General features: G+C 38.1%; 1 protein-coding gene across 4 annotated transcripts in view; it reads right to left on the bottom strand.

Moving 5' to 3' along the window:
* Nucleotides 1–23,538, bottom strand: part of LOC131071071 (uncharacterized) — an 81,341-nt gene that overhangs the window by 41,683 nt on the left and 16,120 nt on the right. Inside the window, exon 4 of one of the 4 annotated variants that reach the window (XM_058006769.2) lies at nt 20,650–21,004. The exons of 2 other annotated variants lie outside the window; for them this stretch is intronic. The gene's annotated coding sequence lies outside the window, so the exon portion shown is untranslated. Of the gene's footprint in view, nt 1–20,649; nt 21,005–23,538 lie in introns of those variants that run through there. One more of the 4 variants, XM_058006768.2, reaches the window with a different exon arrangement.

The raw sequence follows: 23,538 nt of genomic DNA, 5'->3' as shown, positions 1-23,538 counted from the left end.
GATGTATTTCTTGAAAAAGCGTGGGGATTACCACCTAAAAGAGTGTTTGATTACAGCATAGACTTAGTGCCCGGAATTGAATCTATATCCAAAGTTCCATATCGAATGACAACATGGAGTTGACGTAATTAAAGGTATAGTTGCAAGAACACATCAAAAAAGGACTAATTCTACTCAATGTATCACCTTGGGGAGTGTTTATGTGTATTTTGTACACGACCAAACACAGAATAAAATACCGAAGTATCTTATCCTCTCTTGAACAAAGTTCCCGACTGCTGAAGATCTCGCCCGAAGGATCAGTCGGGGTAACTCCAAGGTTCTTGTATGTAGGTTCTCTACTCGTGGATAAGCTCTCTGTGGTATGATGTGATTTTGCTGGAATCTCAAGGGGACTTACACTTGACGACCAAAACATCTGATTTGCTGGAATCATAGGTCCTATTAACTAACTGGAAGACAAACAAATGGTAAAAGATGCAGGGTTCAGGAAGTCTACTCTACTACCTAGAATGCGAGAAGATGGATGAACGACTAGGTGGAGTCCTACTGGGCTGGGTCGCACCATCAAGATGAACAATTCAACACCAACTCAGTGCAATCTTCTGGGGAATGCTTCAAATATATTCAAATCGGACACCATCAGATACTGATCATCATTCAAGTTAATGCATGAACAATAGACGTGTAACAACTTGAGATTAAGCTCATTTTATGCCAGTTGACCACGCAGGGCACACTTAATCATCTTTTGAAATGAATTGGCGCTAGAAGGAGGGCTGAGCATTATCATGCTGTGAGTAGATGAAATCGAGATCCTAATTCGCAAGGAGTTATCCAGGAGTTATCCAGGAATTTTTACCCTCCTCCCACACTCAACAGAATTGGCGCTAGAAGGAGGGCATGATCGCAATGAATTCCTGATCACCTGAAAATCCAGATTCTATCAATTCATAATTTGCAAGGAGTAATCTTAAAGACTTTTTTTTTTTACCCTCCTCCAGCGCTCAACAGAATTGGCACTAGAAGGAGGGTTGAGCATTTGAAAGTCGGATCTTGTCAAGTCACATTACATTTGAAGGAATCATCTTAAGGCTTTTTACCCTTCTCCCACGCTCAACAAAATTAGCAGTGCCTGATAGCGAATACGAACTCTTGAATCCAAGGAAGATCAGTGGAAAGCCTTTTCTCAAACACTTGACGGAAGTGATACAAGGAAGGAAGGTGATCACTGGGTCGTCAATTGGACTGTCGAAAACAAGGAATCAAGCTGGAACCAGTTGAATCTGAGATATTCAAGATCTCTCTTATTCCAGAAAATCCAAAAAAAGAGAAAAAACCAAAAAATCCCAAAAAAAAAAAAGTGAAAAATAGAAAATCCAAAAAAGGTGAAAATAGAAAATCCAAAAAAAACAAAAATCAAAAAATCAAAAAGAAAAGATTTCTCAATGGAGCGGCAACAGTTTCACGGGGAGCAACAAGTTGATTTTCCTCAACTTTGGTGGAGATTGGATACACAGCTTTATCCACGCAGATTGTCCGAGTTTGCTAGGCCAGGGCAGTGTCGAGTTCACGAGACAGATGAACATGATGAAATACATTGCTTGAAGTACTTATCAAGGATGGAATCGGCAGCGCAGGGAAAAATTTTCTTTTGGGATGTCCCCAGGCCAGAAACAGAAGAAGGCAACTTCAGTGTCCCAGAAAGCAAGGATCCTCTTCTAAGCTTCTTGTGGATGATCGAGAGTCAGCTCATTTTGAATGGTGAAATGCGTTTGGAGAACATATTGCTACCATTGCGGTGTAGAATTCACAACTCACCTCACTCTGAATTTACTTGCTCAGTATGTGAAATGGCTATCAATCAAGTCAGAAACCAGTTTGGAATGCCAACTTTGTCCGAGGAAGAATGTATTATGAACAGATCTTGGGGTGCACATCTCGCAGCTGAATTCAGGAGGACCTATGAACAAGAAATTGCTCCGGCATTTGATTGTGAGAAGGATCAGTTGTACGTTGATGATACAAATGCACCTAAGGAACAATGTATTACAACGGATAGCTCGCCATACCATGCACCTGAAAAGGAATACCATGAAACAAAAGTTGAAGAATTAGTTGAGAATACTCAAACAGTAATAAAGGAAGATCCAGGAGTTGAACAAGCAATTAAAGGAGAAGATGACTCATTCCTTGAAGAATTCTCGTTTATGCTACAAAAGGAGATCCTTGAGATTGAATTGCAGGAGGTTTCAAATGGCATTCTTAAAGAAGACAATCAAGTTGACATATTGAACAAAGAAATACAAATCATCATAAGTGAGACCAGGTATGAAGAACAATTCAAAGGGGCGCTTGAAGATTTCATCACCATTATGCTATTTGAGGAAGCATTGAAAGATCTTGTAGAGGAAACACAAGTGGAATCACTGCCCAAATTTTTTCAAGATAGGCAAGTTGTTGTAAGTGATATGATCCATCATCAGCTCCGACCTCCTGAGACTAAGCTTGAAGAAAAAAGGCCACAAGAAATTATATTTGATCAACTAGAGGAGATGTTTGGAGCTCAATCCATCAAGGAGACTCTCATTTTTGAAGATGTGCTAACAAAATTTCATGAAGATGCCTGGTTTATGCAAGATATCTCAGTGAAAACAGAGAATCTTGAGCTATTCAAAGGGGCGCTGAGCTTGTTTCAAGAGGAACTTCCTAATCAGGACCAACATATTGCGAATGCTCGTGGAATGATTCATCATCAATGGTGACCTCGCTTCCGACAATACAGTTCCGTCTGAGCCTGAAATGTGCCAGGTTGTCTCTTTCCTTAATCCCAGCCTTGAGAGTTATTATGATTTTGATTATGGGGATTTTGGGAAAACAACTTGCATCTGGATTGATCATGGCCCTAACGAATTACCTCAGTTGATTATTTTAAGTGAAAACTTGCTTGAGTATGAAAAATGCATGGTGAGAGCTTGCTTTTCTGTGTTTAAGGATGAATTTGCCCGACTGAGAACCATCACGTTTGCCATGCTTCTGTTGCACAACCTGAGAAATCATGTGAAGTCATGTATATATTTTGCTTCTTTGAGTCGTGTTGAGTCTGGGAGTCTTGTATATAGGTTTGGAGTAGGTTTCCTTTTCATGTGTTTTAGATTAGAGGTCTTTTGAGCCTTGTTCTTAATTTGCCCTTGAGTCATTTGACTCATGATCTAGTGTGGCTCAAATAGTTAGTTGTTTGCCTTCTTTAGATAGTTTGCCTTTGGTGTGCGCTTTAGCTTAGTTTGCCTTGAGTCGGTATGTCGGTCGGTTTGCTTTAGTTTAGGTGTCTTGAGTAGGAGCCTCCATTCGTGAGAAAGGCGTTTGTGTTGTTGCTCATACACTGGCAATATCTTGGATTTTATGTTAGACTCATTTCTTAGATATCTATTCATGAAGTGCTCAGAATCCGAGGTTATTCCTCTCCAGCTTTATCATCTGATCAGGACCTGTATTTGACTTGGAAGGGAATCGTTTTCTATATCTTGATGCCGACATCTGTTGATAACTATACCTTCACAAATTAATAGACTCCGAGTCATTATGGTTTTCAGGCAAAGCTGTGATTGGTGAAAAATCTAAAATCTAGCTTCAGCACCACCGCAATCCTCAAACCCTAGTAAGCTTCACTGCTTACGAGCCAAAGGAATTGAGGGAATGAAAAAGCAATATCAAAAGGAAAAAATGAGAAAATGAAAGAGAAAAATTTTTAAAAAATGAAATGAAATGAGATATCAAAATTGGCTAATGGGAACATAAGAGTACCTCCATCGGGGCTATGGACGCCTGGCTGGCAATGGAGCAATGTTCGTGAGATTGCGGTGATAACCTCGTCGGGACTATGGACGTCTGACTGGCAGCGAGGCTCTATCTAGGATGCTTATGAAGTTCAGATATACTATGTAGCTGATCACAGGGGAACCTGAAGGTCATAATTGTCTTGTCGAGAGGAATGAATACACTTGCACACACCTGGGTAATCAAAGACTAAGTGTCTAGATCTGGTTAAAGATTTTCCTTCTACTTTGAGTGCATTTTCTAGTCTCTTGATAAGTTGGGTTGAATTTTCCGGAGGTTCTAAGTGTCAATTGAGTCTTTATCTCTGAAATGTCCGGAACATTTATTCAAGGTGGTGCTAGATGTTGTGACGTATTCACACATCGCCCCATTGCAAATGGGGACCCCTACTTTTTTTTTGCTTTCTGGGGTTCGCTTTCTAGGTGTTTAGGGTTTGTCTGTTAGCCTTTGCATTTTGAGTGTCGCCAGGGGATCAATAGGATGGTAGGCTTTGCTTGAGCGAGGTGACTCTTTGGGGCCCCAGAATTAGGGTTTCTTTGAGAGTCTTCTTTAGGGCCTGGTTTTGCTCTTGTTGCTAATTGTGTCTTGCTTTGTGAGTGGGTATCATTCTTGAAGGTCTGAGTTAGGTCGAGTTGGTGAGTGATGAAGTCTGGAATGTCATCCTGATCTTCAAATGCCCTGAAATTTGGCTAAGTCTGGAATCCCCTGATCCTGAAATTTGGCTAAGTCTGGAATGTCCTGATCCTGAAATTTGACTAAGTCTAGAAAACTGAAGAATCCTCCAAAAACTAGATTTTGCAATATAACTCCTGGAGGTCCGAAACCACTCTCAAACATCCTGAAAGTATATATGGAATATAACTTAAAGTATAAGAAAGAAGAAAGATATAAGGAAATGTCATGTTATATTCCATAAAATGATCCTGACGGAGAGTTCAAAAAGTCAAATTTCGCTCCTGACCCTTCCAAAGGGTCCAAAGCGAATTTCGCTCCTGACCCTTCCAAAGGGTCCAGAGCGAAATTCTCCATAAGACATTCTACTTTGACCAAAACCTAGAACTAATGCATCCCTAGGCTTGAATGAAGGCAAAAGCACTTGTTTGAATGAAGAAATGCGAAAAAATGAAGTCAGGATCATGGCCTAAGGTGAATTTCGCTCCTGACCCTTCCAAAGGGTCCAGAGCGAAATTCATATTTCCTCTATTTTTCTCCTTAGCTTGACCAAGTTTGTAGACTTTTGAGGCATAATTGAGAAGGTTTGATGCAACTTTGCCTTAGAGAGGAGATTTTAGACTTTGGGATGATGGATTCTAGCCTGGGAGAGGAATTTCGCTCCTGACCCTTCAAAAGGGTCCAGAGCGAAAATCCTTATAACCCTCATTTTCCTTCCTTGTTTTGGATGGGCGTTGGTTTATTAGGCATTGTGTGAGTCTTGATGTGTTCTTGCCTTGAGAAGTGTTTTGAAAAGTGAGGATCTTGTCCAAAAATAGGAATTTCGCTCCTGACCCTTCCAAAGGGTCCAGAGCGAAATTCTTCATAAGCCTCATTTGTTCCCTTGTTTTGGATACCAACCTTGTTCCATGGGCGAATTTGGGAAGGAAATAACATGTCTCTGCCTTTTGAGGTGATGGAACGTAGAAATGTGAAGGATTTTGGCCAAGATTAGGAATTTCGCTCCTGACCCTTCCAAAGGGTCCAGAGCGAAAATCCTCATGCACCTCAATTTATCACTTGTCAAGACCAATTTCATAGTTCCTTAGGCATGTTTGGGGGATTTTTGACATGTTCTGACCTTAGGAGGTGAGTAAAGGTGGATGAGATGAAGATTTTAGCCAAGAATAGGAATTTCACTCCTGACCCTTCCATAGGGTCCAGAGCGAAATTCACTATAATCCTCATTTGCTACCTTGAATGGGCTTAAAACCTGGTTCCTCAAGTGGAAAACAATCTATATTTGCCTCCAGGAGAAGATTGAAGTTTGAAAAATGAGCAATTAAAGCCTAAATCAAGATTTTCGCTCCTGACCCTTCCAAAGGGTCCAGAGCGAAAATCAACCTAAGACTCATTTCTTGCCTTATTTGACCAAATTTTGATTTGCAAGGCATTTTGAAGGGAAGAGTAGACATGTTTGGACGTTGGAGATGTTTGAAAGCTTTGAAAAAATGAAGGATTCTAGCCAAGAAGGTGAATTTCGCTCCTGACCCTTCCAAAGGGTCCAAAGCGAAATTCCTTGCAAGCCTATTTTTTTGACCTTGCTTAGACCACAAACCTTGTCTCCTGGGTGAAGAATGATATTTTGTTACCTTCCAGAGAAGATTGGAGTTGAAAAGATGAAGGATCAAGTCAAGAATGAGATTTTCGCTCCTGACCCTTCCAAAGGGTCTAGAGCGAAAATCCTCCTAGACCTCATTTCTTTCCTTAGTTGGCCAAGTTTTGATGTCCAAGGCATGTTGAAAGAGAGAATGGGCATATTGAAACCCTTAAGGACGTTTGAAGGAGTTAAGGAATGAGTGTTTTGGCCAAGGAAGGAAATTTCGCCCATGACCCTTCCAAAGGGTCCAAAGCGAAATTCCTTACAAGCATATATTTTTTTAACCTTGCTTGAGCTTAAAACTTTGTTCCTAAGGTGAAAAGAGATGAAATTTCACCTTGCAAAGAAGATTGGGATTGAAAAAATGATGATTTTGGGCTAGAAAAGGAAAATCGCTCCTGACCCTTCCAAAGGGTCCAGGGAGAAATTGTGTAAAACCTATCTTTTCCCTTAGTTTCATGCCAAATCTAGTGTGGATCATGATTAAAGAAGTCCTTAGGCATGTCCTTGAATGGTCAATAATTATCAAGTTTGAAGGAATTGAGCCAAAATGAGAATTTTGCTCCTGACCCTCCCAAAGGGTCCAAAGCGAAAATCTTAAAACCACCTATTTTCCTTGCAAGTCTAGTCAAGCATTAGGTTTTCATGGCTTGGATGGGTGCGAGGAGACATGTTCTTGCCCTTTTGAAGTTAGTTGGTTTTAAAAAATGATGGAAATTGGCCCAAACCAAGGATTTCGCTCCTGACCCTTCCAAAGGGTCCAGAGCGAAAATCCTAGGATCACCTACTTTCTTTGCAAGACAAGTTAACATTTTGATTTTTATAGCCTAGATAGGAGTGAGGCAATGTGTCCTTAGTCTTGGAGGTGAGTTCAAGTTGAAATGATGGAGGAATGAGCCTAAAACAAGATTTTCGCTCCTGACCCTTCCAAAGGGTCCAGAGCGAAAATCCTAAAACCCATCATTTTCTCCAAAATTTGTGCCAAGCCAAGCCTAGACCAAGGTAAAAGATGCCCTTGTGATTGCCCTTGAGTTGATGGTTGTCTCCAGAAGTGATGATTTTAGGCCAGAGGAGGAAATTCGCTCCTGACCCTTCCAAAGGGTCCAGGGCAAAAATCCTTCAATCACCTTATTTGCCTTGCAAAATCAAGATAAACTTGGGTTGGATGAGAGAAGAAAAGTGTTTCCTTGCCTTGTGAGGTGGATTGAAGTAGAAATGATGAAAAAATGAGCTACAAACAAGAAATTCGCTCCTGACCCTTCCAAAGGGTCCAGGGCGAAATTCATATAGGGTCTGTTCCTGGAGAAAATCTTGGGCAAGTTTCATGTTAATATCTTTTCGTTGATGATTTAAGTTGAAAATGCTATGTTGAAATGAATTTATCATGTGTCCTTAATCATCTTTTGATTTGTTTTTTGCAGATGACAACCTTCTCCAGTCCAGCATTCGAAGGAAAGGTACACCATCCATCCTGCACATCGAAGACAAAGGAAGTTAAAGCAAGGATTCGTTGAAGAAGTAGACAGTTCCAGAAGAGTTAACTAAAGTTAGCTTCTCAGCATCACCAAATTGAACATCAACCAAGTGTCAGACAAGGTGGCATCCCAGTCATCACTCCTCCAGTCGGGTTGGTCCACCTTAGCGTGTCCAAATTCAATGTACCTGACTCATTGGAGATGGCACAAACTTTGATGTACCTACCCCGGTTCTCTATTGGTCGAATATTCCAGAGAAGACGTGTCCAAATAATGCAATTATTTCATTGGCCAGAATTGAGTTTGTTGTAACAAACCCTAATTAGGGTTTTCATTGTAAAATCTCGACCATTGATCTCAAGTTGATCTGAGCCATCGAATTGTATGGAGGGCACTATATAAGCCCTGGCTCCTCTTTTGTAAAGGCTAATGATAGTTAGTCAGTAGTTAGAAGGTGAATAGTTAGCTAATAGTGGATAGTCAGCAAATAGTATAGCAATTAGAGTAGAATAGAAAGAGAAGGCAAAGATTGTTGCCAAGATGTTGTTGTAAAAGGCTTGTAAAACTTCATTGAAGAAATGGTGAAATCTATGGGTCGATTCAACAATTTGCATGGTCTCTATACTTCTCAGATTTGATTTCAAGTTATTAGATGAGTGGAAGAAATGTGTTTGATTGATGGTGAAATTTGTATATCCATACTACTAGCAGTTTGTTGAGTGCAGACTTGCCTTGTGTAGTCAACTGGAATCATTCAGCTTAAGCCTAACTTCAATTGTCGCTTCTTCACTGATATGCATCAACCTGATGGTGTCTATGCCTGTAGCGATGATCCAGACATCATAAAGCTTTCCTCCAAAGATCGCACTAACCTTGTGGAGATGGTCCTGGGATGTCAAAACAAGACTTAGTTAGAATTTCATCAAAGATCATTCATTGCTCCTACATTCTTAGTGTCAGAATTAGATCCTTTCCTTGCCCTCATCCTTTTTTCTTTTTTTTCAAAATCTAGGCTAGTGAAATCCTGTGTTCCAGCAATATTCAAAGCAAATCAGACGTTCAAGTCATCAAGTGTAAGTCCCCTTGTGATTCCAGCAAAATCACATCATACCACAAAGAGCTTATCCACGAGTAGAGAACCTACATACAAGAACCTTGGAGTTGCCTCGACTGATCCTTCGGCGAGATCTTCAGCAGCCAAGAAACTTTGCTCAAGAGAGGATAAGGTACCTTTAGGTATTTTATTCTGTGTTTGCATGTGCATGAAAAACACATCAACGAGGAGACCCTATAATATTTGTAAAGAAGAAAGATGGAACTCTAAGCTTGTGCATTGATTACCGTATGTTGAATAAGGCTAAAATGAGATATGAGTATTCCTTGCAAAGAATCAATGATCTATTCGAACAAATGAGAGGGGCGATAGTATTTTCCAAAATAGATTTGCCTTCTCATTATCATCAATTAATGATTGAAAGAAGATATGCAAAAGACAGTTTTTAGAACTAGATATGAGCACTATGAATTCACTATTTTACCATTCGGCTCACCAATGCCCAGCAACATTTATGAATTTGATGAATAGAGTGTTTAAGGATTGTTTAGACAAGTTTGTGCCAATGATTCTAGAAGACAATCTAATCTAGTCTAGAAATGAGGAGGAACACCTTCAGCAACTGCAAATAGTTTTACAACAACTACAAGACCACAAATTAAATGGAAAGCTATCTAAGTGTACCTTCTTCAAGATTGTACAGTATCAAGGGTACGTCATCTGCGCTAAGGGAATAGTCATGATCCTTCAAAGATAAAAGCAAAGCTTTACGGGGATGGCAGGGTATTACAGGAAATTTATAGTCAATTTTTCTTAATAAGCCATACTATCACTAGTCTTTAGAGAAAAGAAAAAAGATTTGAGTGGATAGAGAAATGTCAAAAAGCATTTTAATATTTGAAAGAAAATTTTACACTTGCACCAATTCTAAAGGTGCCAGACCCTGATGGTAATTTTTTGGTTGGTACAGATGCATCCGGACAAGGAATAGGAGGGGTCCTCATACAAGATGAGCAAGTAAGAGCCTACGAGTCTAGGTTAAAGAAGAACTACGAACAAAACTACGCACCTTGTGACCTTGAATTGGCAACCATTGAGCATTCTCTCAGGATGTGGTGACATTACTTAATGGGGAAACCATTTGAGCTTCAATCTGATCACCAAGGACTGAAATACATATTTACCCAACCCGATTTGTATGCTCGTCAGAGAAGATGATTGGAGCTAATCTCAAATCATGATTTTGAAATCAGTTATACCAAAAGGAGAATAGAGTGGCAGATGCCTTGAGTCCTTGAAGACATCTATCTTACATGGTAACTGTTAACATAGACTTTTAAGCATGAGTATTGCAGAATCTCAAAGGGGATAATTATTACAATCAAGTCGGAGAGGCATTACAAGTTGATCCTCAAGATCCCAGATTTGTTGAACGGTTCAACATTGAGTCAGATGGGATTCTGAGACACGAAAGAGGAATGTATGTTCTAAACAATTCAGAATTAAGGAAGTTAGTTTGGAAGGAGGTACATTCGGCATTGTATTCCGAACATCCAAGTGTAATTAAAATGACGATAGATGCCTCTATATTTTTGGAAAGGAATGAAAAGGGATGCTACATAATTTGTGGTAGGATGTTTGAATGTCAGAGAGTAAAGGTAGAACACTAACATCCAATAGGGTTGCTACAACCACATGATGTTCCTGATTTAGGCAGATCATCAGCATTGATTTTGTTCAAAGTTTACCCATGACAAAGAATAGACATAATAAAATTTTAGTAGTGATGGATAGACTCACCAAAGTAGCACATTTTATACCAAGAAATTTGTCTGATGGAGCACCAGTAATTGCTCGCAAATTTGTTCAAGACATTTTTCATTTACATGGGATACCAGAGAAAAAATATATCTGACAGGGATGCTAGAATGACATCCAGGTTTTGGCAAACCTTGGTTGCAGCTTTAGGAACCAAGTTAAACATAAATTCAGCCTACCATCCCATGATAGATGGACAAACAGAAAGAATGAACCAAGTTTTGGAGTAACTCTTACAAATCTACTGTATGGATCGACAATACAGATGGGAAGAATATCTTACTCTAGTGGAATTTTCTTACAATAATTCATATCAGTCAGCCATCAAGATGGCACCCTTCGAAGCACTATATGGGAGGTGTAGAACTCCTATCAGCTAGGACAAGCTGGAGGATAGGATAACCCTCCATCCGAAATGCTCCTGAAAATGGAGGATCAAGTTAGGCTGATCAAGAAAGGCTAGCAGAAGGTAACGATCGGCAGAAAATCTATGCAAATGCAAAGCGAGTTCCCAAAAATATTGCGGTGGAAGAAAGTTCTCCTAATAGTTAAACCATAGAAGAGATCTATAAAATTTGGAAGAGCCTTCAAGCTAGCCCCAAGATAAATGGGACCCTCGAATTAATGAAAGTTGTCAACCCAGTAGCCTTCAAAATTGCTCTACCTTCAACTCTCGCCCAATTAAACAATCTTTTTCATGTTTCCTATCTTAAAAAAGTCCATTGCAGATTTTGATCATATGATTGACTAGAACTCCTTGTAGGTCTAGGATCCGAGGGTGGTTACAATCAAACCACTTAAAGTGCTTGAGGTATGTAAGTACCGCTTGTACATAACCACAAAGTTACACAATGTAAGGTCAAGTGGGACCAATATTCAAAAGAAAATGCCACCTGGGAGGATTATGATGAAATCCTTCAGAAGTTTCCTTATCTTTTTAAAAATAGTTGAAAAACTTTATGTGATTTATAATTTGAGTAAAATCTTTTGTGACACTTATTTAACAATAAGTGATCATCGAGGACGATGATTCATAAGGGGGAAAGTATGTTATATCCCTCTTTTTCAATAAAGATTACTAATGGAAAATGCAATTGTGATTTTTCTATCATGTTTCATTAATGAATATATGGATGTGAAATATTTTATTAAACTGAGTTTTGATATGAATGATTAGTACTGATAATGCAATCTCGTATATTTGTGAGTTCAAAGAAGATGAGAGTCTAACCATTTTTATGTTTCCAAGTGGATGCAGGATTTGCAACACCTTCAAAGGGAGGAAGAGTATCATCAAGGAGAGGTATGCAAACTTTGGGATTGATTGAACTTGCCATCGAACATTGAACCTAGTGTTAGGTCATTGTGTAGTTAAGTTGTCACCTTCGCACTTAGGGTGGTTGTTCCATCCTATTAGTTAGTAGGTAGTTGGTCTATCCTTAGACATCCTTTTGGAGTTAAGTGTTTGATGTTGCTCTGGGTTAAATAATTTTAATATTGATAATAATCGGAACATAATTATTCTTTTAGCAAATGATTTCATTTATCTAATATATAAATATATGCTTAGAGGAGAATGTATATAGCATATAGATATCTAAACATGTATGCGTATATGTATACTTACATTCAATTTAATAGATTAAAAATTAAACAAAAATATGTAAGTATAAATATACGTATACATATACAAATAAATGTATATTATATAATTCTTAAATGGGGATATGTTTGCATATTAAATGTAAAGATTTGAATATTTTAAGTAAAATCATTCAGCTAAGCCGAGCCTTGTATAATATAATGAAATATGTTGAGGAGGTGTTAATTTATCTCTTGATCGTCTCAAGTTGTTGCTAGCTCACTTCACGGTCCTAATGCCTTCTTGAATAGCGTTACCTTATCTTAATATGTATTGATATCAAGGATTACTCCTCTGAGGAGAGGTTGCTCGATGGGAGAAAACTATCATCTATCATTTCATACTCATTGTCTCTAAGTTCTTGTTCAAAGATTGCGGAGGTGTACGCATTCTGTTTGCATTAGTTTCATAGCATTTAGTCCTTTCACTAAGGGATGGAAAAGAATTAGCATATTTTTGGCATCGTTGTTCCATTGGATTGTCATTTTGAAAAAGCGCAAGGGTGCAGTATTGTTCACTAATTGGAAGAGTATAACAAGCAAAGTCCTCTTCTTATAGGCACAAACCACCTCTTATCAATATTTGTTTCCATATTCTATTTTATGCTAGTTCTAAATCTGTTGTAGTGTGTTTTTGGGTATATTATTGTTTGAATGCATTTGAGTAATTCATGGAAACGTATCATAAAAGCTCAAGCATGTGATATAAGTTAAAGAACTACTTCACCTCAAAGATTTGCATTCTTGTATGCATACCCTTGCCATGGTATTGTAGATTGGAACTTACAAAGTCTCTAGCACAAAATAAGATGTTGGATTTATAAATTTATTGGTTGCGAGATTTGATAAGTTTATGACGAAGATAAAGTATCAATTCACCATAAGATGATAAATATATAACCTTCTTGAATTAAAGGAATTGCAGAGTATAATAGGTAACCTTTTGTGGATATAGATATAAGATCCATTCACCATAATTAAAGTAATAAGCCTGCAGGCTGTTATTAGATAACTGATCCAACATTCCTATTAATTGGGATTGTGTTGTGAACTTTTCACACATCCCCCCATTGCAAATGGGGACCCCCGCTTTTTCGCTTTTTAGGGTAGATGTTTTGCTTAGGTTGTCTTAGTTTAGCAATAATCTCTTAGTTTTAGCCTTTTCTTATGAGAGGGTGTCGATCAAAATGTTGAAAGGACATTAAAATTGTTAAAATGTGTAATGTCCCCTACTAGGTTTAGGCATTTTTTAACCATAATTAATCTATTTCAATATACTTATGACTTAAACTAAATTGATTAGGGGGCAGTTCTATGAAATAAATCAGTGATATTCCATAGTTCAATCAGTCAATTAATGAGTAAATTATTCATCTATCATACATCCATAATTCTTAATGCAAGTGTCAACCTTTAGTACTACTTTAGTTTTTAGGGAGAAGGGTTTATGTATGTTATCAAAGCGCTTAGAGACCAAATACAATAGGTTCCCTCAAAGTTTACAGATCCAAGCCCTTACCTATCTTGGGACCATGTCCTCAAGAATTATGGGTCGCTGATCCCTACCCTGTCTTGGGACTTAACCTATTGATTGGATTTAGACCGCCCCTCTTTGGAAACATCTCATCCCATCTTCTTAAATACTAATAGTAGCAGCAAAAGTTATATATAAACATATTCTTCTTACTGTTTATTACCTTATGAGCTCTTTCTGATTTACAAACTAATATTGTTATTTATCTGATATTAACTTAAGAATTCTTCCGATTTATATTCTAATATATATTTGTCTGATCAAAATATTATTTTCTATATATATTATATATATAATATTTATTTATTTTTATTCATTTATAGATATTATTATTATTATATAATACAACTGCAGAGCAGTTCTTAGAAGATCACTGTAATAATTATAATTATTATATTTCCATCAATTATTATTAAATTCTTATAATTATTAAATTTCTATTAATTATTATTAGATTCTTATAATTATTAAACTCTGTATAAGATCATCAGCGGGTTTCATAGATTAAGCATACATATTAAGCACGACCTTATGCATACCACCAAGGACAAGGATGTTACCGCCTGAAACTTAATGACAGTCCTGATCTGGTCTATATTCCCGATTGTTCGTTGCCATGCCTTATTTTTCCCTTCATAGATGTTGACTAATGAAAGATGGCCCCTAAAACATTCCAGTTTTTTTTCCCGATCCCCTGAAATAATTCCCACAAACTCCTTATATCGTGGGAGAGGAATCATTCAAAAGACATGTTCGATTCTCTTAGGAATCGCTGCCTTTAATCCAAAGTGCCTTTTCATAATATAATCGATGAGGTTTGTTATCTCAATAACAACCATGTAACTGTTGTTAACATTAATATGTTGATAGGACACATCTAACCTTCTTCATAATAATTGGTTTGCTAATCAAATCGTGTCTTTTGGGTTATTTAAGATTGGTGATTAATTTGCTTATGTAGTCATTGTTTCCCATCGAAACCTAGTAAACTACTGCCTATTATTGCTGATGATTAGCATTAGACTTAACCAATTATGACTAATTATCATTGTCTACAGCTTAGGGGACAACTCTGACACCTGCAGTCCACTTAGTCTTTATTTGTTTTGCAAGTTATTGATGAGAATGAAGGCAGTTTTTATATTTTTTTTGTTATATATATTTTCTAAATTTATTTATTATTATATTTGTTTATAATAATAATTGTTTCATTTAGGTTATAAATAACGATCAAGGAGGAGACATGACAAAATGATCCTAAGTGTCAAGTTGCCTTAGACTTTTGATTTATTCTTGCTAAGTGTTGAGTTTCAATTTTGCCTTGAAATGTGAGCGAAAATGATGAAAATATAGTGAATTTTTGTGCTAAGGTGTTAAAAGTCCCTATAAGAGTCATTTTTTCACTCTAGGAGGTGAAATAAGTTAAAAATGCACAAAGTCCCGATGGATTCCTATTTTCCACCCTTCAAATTTTGAGAAAATGTTAAAAGTCTAGACGGAAATAGAAATTCCACTGCATAAAATGGTAAAATTGGATAAGTTTGGACTTTTGGTGTGTGAAAATCAATGCAGTCCCAATGGAAAACATTTTTCCACCAAGAAATTAAGGCATAAAGTGAAAAGTCCCAATGGGAGGCATTTTTCCACTCAGTTTTAATGATGAAAATGGACGGAGTCCCAATGGGGTGTGTATTTCCACTCCAGGACTGAGTTTGCAAGTGATTTTGTGGAAAGTCCCGATGACTCGAGAATTTCCATAAAAGAGGTGTCCTGATAGAGGTCGCTTCTCCACTTGAGACAAAATTGCAAGGATTTGATTGAGTTTATGAGTCCTGATGGACATCGATTCTCCACTAGAGGAGCATTTGACTAAGTTTTGTGAAAAAAATTCCAGTGTTCCACAGGGACGCGTCCCCCCCCTTTTTGGCCACGTCTCCCCGGAGGAAACGTCTCCGGGACGGGGGGACGGGGACGCAACGTCCCCCGTCGTCCCGCCACCGCCACCCAATCGCCGCCGAGACGTCTCTGCATCTCCTAGGGAGACATGGAGACGTGGAGACGTCTCCCGTCACCCCACATCAAAAGCAATTAAAAAAAAGCATTTTTTTATAAAAATGTGACTTTTGGGGGGCTTAAGGAGTAACCCTAATTGGAACTTAGCCCTAAGTAATACATACAATGTTTAAAAAATATATTGTTAAACTAGGCTGATTTTATTTTTATTTTTATTTTTATTTTGTGAAATGCAGTGTCAATTTCACAATGAGCTCCCAAGGCATGAGTGAAGATGACATGGAAATCCATTCTCATAGTGAGAATGATTCAGAATATGAACCTGAAAATGAGGGGGGTGACCATGGGGTTGATCCTGGAGCCCAATCTAGTTCTATGGCGAGTGCACCAGCTAGTACAGGTTGCCCTTCAGAGTTGTTGGCACCATATGCTAGGGGTCATTTTGATCCTAAGTCTCCTCTAAAACAGTTTGCTTCACGAATATCAATACAAGGCACATCACATTCAAGTGGGGGAACAAGGAAGTAGTGTAACATTTGTGACACTGAATGGTTTGGTAGCATTAGTAGGGTGAATGCACACTTTCTGTTTTGGAAAGGAAAAGGCATGAAACATTGTAAGTTTTTGGAGGAAGCTAAAAATATACAGTACAAAATTGAGTTTAACAGGCTTTGGGGGGTTCCAGATGACACAAATATTTCAATGCCTACTACTTTGTTTGCTAGGGCAGCCCTTTAGTACAACCAGAATCCACCACATACTTCTCATGCTTCGCAAACGAGAGGAATGATGTTTGGATCTCCATCCACTTCCACTTCTACTGCCGCCAGGGCTGGGATACGTAGGTTGCAGACACCACAGAGCGACCCCATTGCTGATATGTTTAATGTGCAGCTAAGAGATGAGATAGATGAATCCATTGGCAAGTTCTTCTTTGCCAATGGCATTCCATTTCATGTTACACGGTCTCCTTATTATAGGGAGATGATGGCTATGGTGGCCAAGGGAGGACCATCTTATGTGCCACCAGGGGAAACGAAAATGAGGACCTCGATCTTGTTACTTTTAGCACTTTCAAATTAATCTAAACTCAGAAAATCAGAATTTAATTACTAACTAAATTGATTAAATGAAGGGTTTGTAGTTTTCCAGATTTAAGCATAACAAAGAAGGGAACAAAATAAGAACAAGACACGGTTACCCTAGGAAAACCTCCTAGGAGGAAAAACCCAACCAGAAAAGATCCTCAGATCTGATTATGAATTATGTTCATATGAGGGTTACAACACTTATCTCAAGTACTTGAAGGTGTTTGTACTTAGGACTGATAATGTCTTCCACAAAACTGCACTTTCACAAGCATCAAGTAGTCACATCTGCACCTTTAACCCTTCCAACAGCAATCAGGTCCAAACCCTAGGTTGGTAATGTATGGAGTCTGCTCTTTTATGGACTGCAACTTCAGTTTGCTCTCCTCCAACATCAGTTCGCTCTTCACATGAATGCATTTCACACTTTTACTGGCAGAAGTAGATCGCTGACATAACTTAGGTATTTCACTATAATGGCAGATATAATATTCCTCCTTTACTCGCAATGGCAGACATATATTTCGTATGGAATAAAATGAATAATCAATGTGTGTGATTGAGGTGGGAAGCATCTTTATTTATATGGTGCATTGTTCATATATGTCGGCTTATACTTGAATCGGTTTTATCCTTTAATTTACATTGTTTTCCTTTAATCCGAAATGCATTGATTATGGGGTTAGACCTTTGCATGTGGTGTGGTGTAGCGTGGGGGTTCTTAAGGATGTGTCGTGAAGTATAGGGCCCAACCCTACATCTAGAGGAGGGACCAGACCCTTAGGCAGATTCCAATGTTGCCTAAGGCAATTGGAATCCACCATCCCTAATTACAAACAACACTCCCTCTTAATTAGGGAGAAAGATAATCTTACAACCAGGTTACAAGATTAGGGCCCAACCCTAAGTAATACATACAATGTTTAAATTGTAATCCGAACTTAGCTGTCAACTTCAAATACTCCTGAGAGAGTATCACAACAAGTATCCCATAGTATCCATCTTGTACTGCCTGTGGAGGATGACTTCAAACTTTAACATGCACACTTGCAAGTCATGAATACATACACAATTATTCATGCACATCATGGAGTCTTTCCATGCCATCGATCACGTAAATCCATCATTCATTGTCTTTACCTCAGTCTTCTCCCAAAGAAGAATGTAACATCATAATCTTCCATCTTGCACCCAAGCATAGAGTGGAGATACATAATCATTGCTCTCCATAAGCATAAAATGAAAACATAGTCCTCCATCTTGCACACAAGTATAGAATGGAGTCTAATAAACATAATCCTCCATCTTGCACACAAGCAAGAAATGGAATAGACATAATCAGAATATTGTAGTCTTCCATCTTGCACACAAGCATAGAATGGAACTACATAACATAGTCTTCCATCTCGCACACAAGCATAGACTGGATCCACCTTACATTGCCCACAGAGGGTGAAGAGGATATTTTCTACCATCTTACATTGCCCGCAGAGGATGGTTAACAATTTCATTTCTCCCTGAGAAGATTACAATACCATCTTACATTGCCCGCAGAGGATGGTTAACAATTACACTTCTCCCTGAGAAGATTACAATACCATCTTACATTGCCCGCAGAGGATGGTTAACAATTACACTTCTCCCTGAGAAGATTACACTACCACCTTACATTGCCCGCAGAGGGTGGTTGATACAACACAATGTATCACAGAGGTTGAGACTCCCTCTCAACCAAGGCGGTGTTCTCCACAGCTCCAAGTCTATCTCAAGCTTCAAGAGACTTGGTGAGAACATCTACAACACAGGATTGTCCTGCCATAAAACACTGAATTGTCAGGCATCACTATACAACCCTGATAATAAATCAAAACAGCATAACAAGAATTTTGAGAAACCACACTGCTTCTCTTGATGCAACACTTGCAACAATGTATTTAGCTACAGTAATACTTAATGCAATTGAGGATTGTCCCTGTAGGTCCAAGAGATCGCAGTGGGTGAATGCTTGAAGTGTTTTCCTTGTCCGTAACACTTCTTGACCAATCTGAACCTAAGCAGCTTTAGCCCATAATCAACTGTGCCTCGCAAGTATCTTAGGATGTGCTTGGCTGCAACACGATGAACATGTTTGGGCAAGCTCATTAACTGGCTGAGAGCATTCACTGCAAAGCATATGTCTGGTCTAGTGTTAGCTAGATACATCAGTGATCCAATCAACTGCTTGTACTCTGATGGATCTGAAAAATCAAAATTAGCTGCAGAGACACTTAACTTCTTTAAGTTAGATTCCATAGGAGTAGACATAGGTTTACAATCCATCATTCTAAATCTTTTCCAAATATCAATAGTATACTTTCCTTGACTAAGAAAAATTTCGTTAGACCTTTGCCATACTTCTTAGACCTAGGAAATAATGCATTAAACCTAAGTCCTTCATTTCAAATTCTGAAGCTAGTTATTTCTTACATCTAATGATAAGTTCATCTTTACCAGTAAGAAATAAATCATCCACATATCGAACTATAATTAGCATTTCATCATTGGATGACTTAAAGTAGATGTTAGAGTCAACATCATTTTACAAAATTCTAAACTTAACAAGTATTTATCAATTATTTCATACCAAGCACGAGAGGCATGTTTGAGGCCATACAGGGCTTTCTTCAATCTGCACACTTGAATCTCATAACCCTTTAAGATATACCAAAATAGTTGGAACTCCCTCTCAGCAGCAACTGTGTCCAATCAAAGCTTCCAAAGCACTTGAACTTCCTTCAAGTGTATGCCCATCCCAATAATTTCCCTTGAAGAATTAGTATACCCTATTTCAGAAGCATTCCAAGCCACTGAAAGATCCAATCAATTACCTGTACTCCAGGATAGGAAATCATGCACTTAAGCATCAAGTCAGTTCAATCATAATGAAATTGAAAATGTTTGGGCCAAGAAAAGAATTACATGCTAATACTCATAATAAAAGGTAATCAACCAACATAAGTTAGAGTATACCAACTCAGAAGGAGGCGCTCCCCCTTAACTTCTGCACAATCAATCTTTTATGTTAATCTCAAGGATCCTGTCCATCTATCTTTCAATAAGGTGGACCCATAGCACAATTGTTGAGATAAGATGAGGATAAATTCCATCAAGAGATTACACAACAAGATTGTCAATCAATGTCATCAATAGAAAACGAAAATCCTAAGAAATCAATTGCGAAGTCTTTCAAAGAAGAATCACAAATAGAATCACAGATTTGTAGAAAATAGTTTCAGCCAATGAATAGCAACATTATGCAACGTTAGTAAGACAAGATATAAATTCAATCTCTTGGAATAGACGACGGAGTAAGCACAAAAACCTCACAAATCATCCAGCCGTGCCCCATCAACCTCTTTATAGGATAAGTGATGAATCTACAATTATCAGAACTCAAGATTCCATTAAGGTCCCTAGTTGATCATTATCTTTGGTATTACAAAACCAAACAAGAAAGATTTGCCCTAAAACATAACTTCTTCATAAAACATTTATAGTAGATCTCATTCTTCACATCAATGGTCAGATTTGAAGGTTGAGAACATCTCAAAAAAATACTAGAACAACTTATTGGTGTAACAATAGTTCACTCAAATCAGAAGAAAGAACATAGAAAAGACCAAAGACTGAATGCAGCCATAATATCCATTAGTTCATCTATTTGCAGTTCAGTCCAGAGGAAGTAATCAGAAGTAAATCAAAACAAATGAGCATTGATAAAATTGATCTAACAATAACATCATTCTGCAAAATGAATAAAAAACTCATTAGTTATACTCTTTGTTAACCATCAAGTACAATTGTATACTTGATCAAAACCAAACAGATCTCAAGGTAGTTTATGATAGTAGAAGAATCTCATACGTCAAAAAAAAAAGGCACATGAAGAAGATCTATATTATACAAACTACAAGGCTGTGTAATAGACAGGAGAAATAAGTTTCTTCGTCTAGCATTAACCCTTGCATACTACGAACATGATTGCAGATCATCTTTCAACTAAACTTTTCTATCAGGAACACCTATTAGTAAAATTACACATAGGCCAAAATATTGAGTCAAAGTGATCTCGATCTGTTCATTAAGAGTTCATCTCCATAATTAATAGAACATAAAATTCCTACACCTCAGTCGGTATAGTTATATCAATGATGCCAAGGCAAACAATCATTAGCTCCTCATGACTGTACACATCTCCATAAGTTGTTCATGTCAAGTAGAATTCAAGTCAATAAGAAATGTCATGAATGAAGATCATTTTAAAAAAACATAACTCAACCAAGCATAGCTACTCACTTAGAATGCATATAAGTATTCATCACAAGGATACTTAGAACTTTTAGATAAAAAGTCAATAATAGAACCAGTTTATTTAACATAATAACAATATCTAAATTACATGTGCAGAGAACATAACAAGTATTTAGATCATAGTTATATAGATGACAACTGTGGATGATGAGTCCAAGACATTCCTGATTCCAATCAAAGTATTAACGAAGAATCGATCTATAATACCTTGCAATACTCAAACAGAAATTTAGAATACCTTCTAAGTTCCAAAAAAAAATAAAAGTATGCAAATCATAATGATATCTAAATAATGTTCTATATTAGATAAGTCTACCAACTAAGGCAATTAGAATCATAAAATCAATACGACCTAGAACTAGGTCAGCCAAACGATAATACTTCAATCCTTTGGATAAGCTGAGTATAATATATCTTGCAATCAAGAATGCAAAGACTCAAAAATACTTAGCTTGAATGACGCTGAAGAGTCGGATCTTCAAGCATGCTGGACCAAGACGTGACCATGCTAAACCTTTGATCACAAAACCTTTTCAATCTTTCCTCAATCTTGGAACCTATCATCATTATACGACAGCAAGAAGGTGCAAGATCTAGGCTACAGGATGCTAGATCTGATTGCAACTTGGCTCTGATACCATGTTAATTTTAGCACTTTCAGATTAATCTAAACTCAGAAAATCAGAATTTAATTACTAACTAAATTGATTAAATGAAGGGTTTGTAGTTTTCCAGATTTAAGCATAACAAAGAAGGGAACAAAATAAGAACAAAACACAATTACCCTGGGAAAACCTCCTAGGAGGAAAAACCCAGCCAAAAAAGATCCTCAGATCTGATTATGAATTATGTTCATATGAGAGTTACAACACTTATCTCAAGTACTTGAAGGTGTTTGTACTTAGGACTGATAATGTCTTCCACAAAACTGCACTTTCACAAGCATCAAGTAGTCACATCTGCACCTTTATCCCTTCCAACAGCAATCAAGTCCAAACCCTAGGTTGGTAATGTATGGAGTCTGCTCTTTTATGGACTGCAACTTCAGTTTGCTCTCCTCCAACATCAGTTCGCTCTTCACATGAATGCATTTCACACTTTTACTGGCAGAAGTAGATCGCTGACATAACTTAGGTATTTCCCTATAATGGCAGATATAATATTCCTCCTTTACTCGCAATGGCAGACATATATTTCACATGGAATAAAATGAATAATCAATGTGTGTGATTGAGGTGGGAAGCATCTTTATTTATATGGTGCATTGTTCATATATGTCGGCTTATACTTGAGTCGGCTTTATCCTTTAATTTTCATTGTTTTCCTTTAATCCGAAATGCATTGATTATGGGGTTGGACCTTTGCATGTGGCGTGGAGTAGCGTGGGGGTTCTTAAGGATGTGCCATGAAGTATAGGGCCCAACCCTACACGCTAGAGGAGGGACCAAACCCTTAGGCGGATTCCAATGTTGCCTAAGGCAATTGGAATCCGCCATCCCTAATTACAAACAACTGATCTTGGATAAATGCTATTCCAAGATCAATATTTTGATGGAGAAGATGAAGGCATGTTGGGTGGCATCGGGGTGCAGCATAGTTATGGATGGGTGGACGGACATTAGCCATCGTCCACTCATCAACGTCATGGTCATATGTGCAGAGGGCCCATACTTCCTTAGAGCAGTTGATTGTACAGGCAATCGTAAAGATGCTGATTTCCAGTTTCAAGTCCTCAGGGAGGCTATTGAGGAGGTTGGGCCACAAAATGTGGTCCAAGAAGTGACAGATGCAGCCCATGTGTGTAGAGCAGCAAGGAGACTCATTGAGGCAGCCTATAGACACATTTGGTGGACCCCATGTTGTGTGCATGCCATGAACAATGCACTCAAGGACATGGGGAAGATTCACTGGATTAGAGGAGTGGTCACCGATGCGAGAGATGTGCAAATGTTTATCTGCAACCACCACACTTCACATGCACTCTTCAGGACCTTCACGAAGAAGGAGTTCTTGAAACCAGTTGAGACTAGATATGCACCCTATTTCATTCTCTTGGAGAGAATGATTGAGTTGCAAGAGGCATTGCAACTCATGGTTATGACTAATGAGTGGAATAGGTGGGCTGAGGCCAAGATAGAGCAGGGGAGAAGGGTGAAGGAGATAGTGAAGAGTGATGTGTTTTGGACTGATGCGAAATACATTGTCTCCATTATTTCTCCAGTATTCCAGGTGATCAGATATGGGGATGGGGATGCACCTAACCTTGGAGAGGTGTATGAGTGCATTGACTCTATACTTGACCAGATGAGGGCTATTGTGCAAGTGAAGGACCCCTCTCTAGTATTCTACAATGAGCAAATCCGGCCTATCATTCAACGTAGATGGGACAAGTTGAACACTCCTTTGCATATGGCTGC

This window comes from Cryptomeria japonica, chromosome 4, assembly GCF_030272615.1.
Source record: "Cryptomeria japonica chromosome 4, Sugi_1.0, whole genome shotgun sequence".
NCBI lineage: Eukaryota > Viridiplantae > Streptophyta > Pinopsida > Cupressales > Cupressaceae > Cryptomeria > Cryptomeria japonica.
This window is presented reverse-complemented; position numbering and strand designations above follow the sequence as displayed.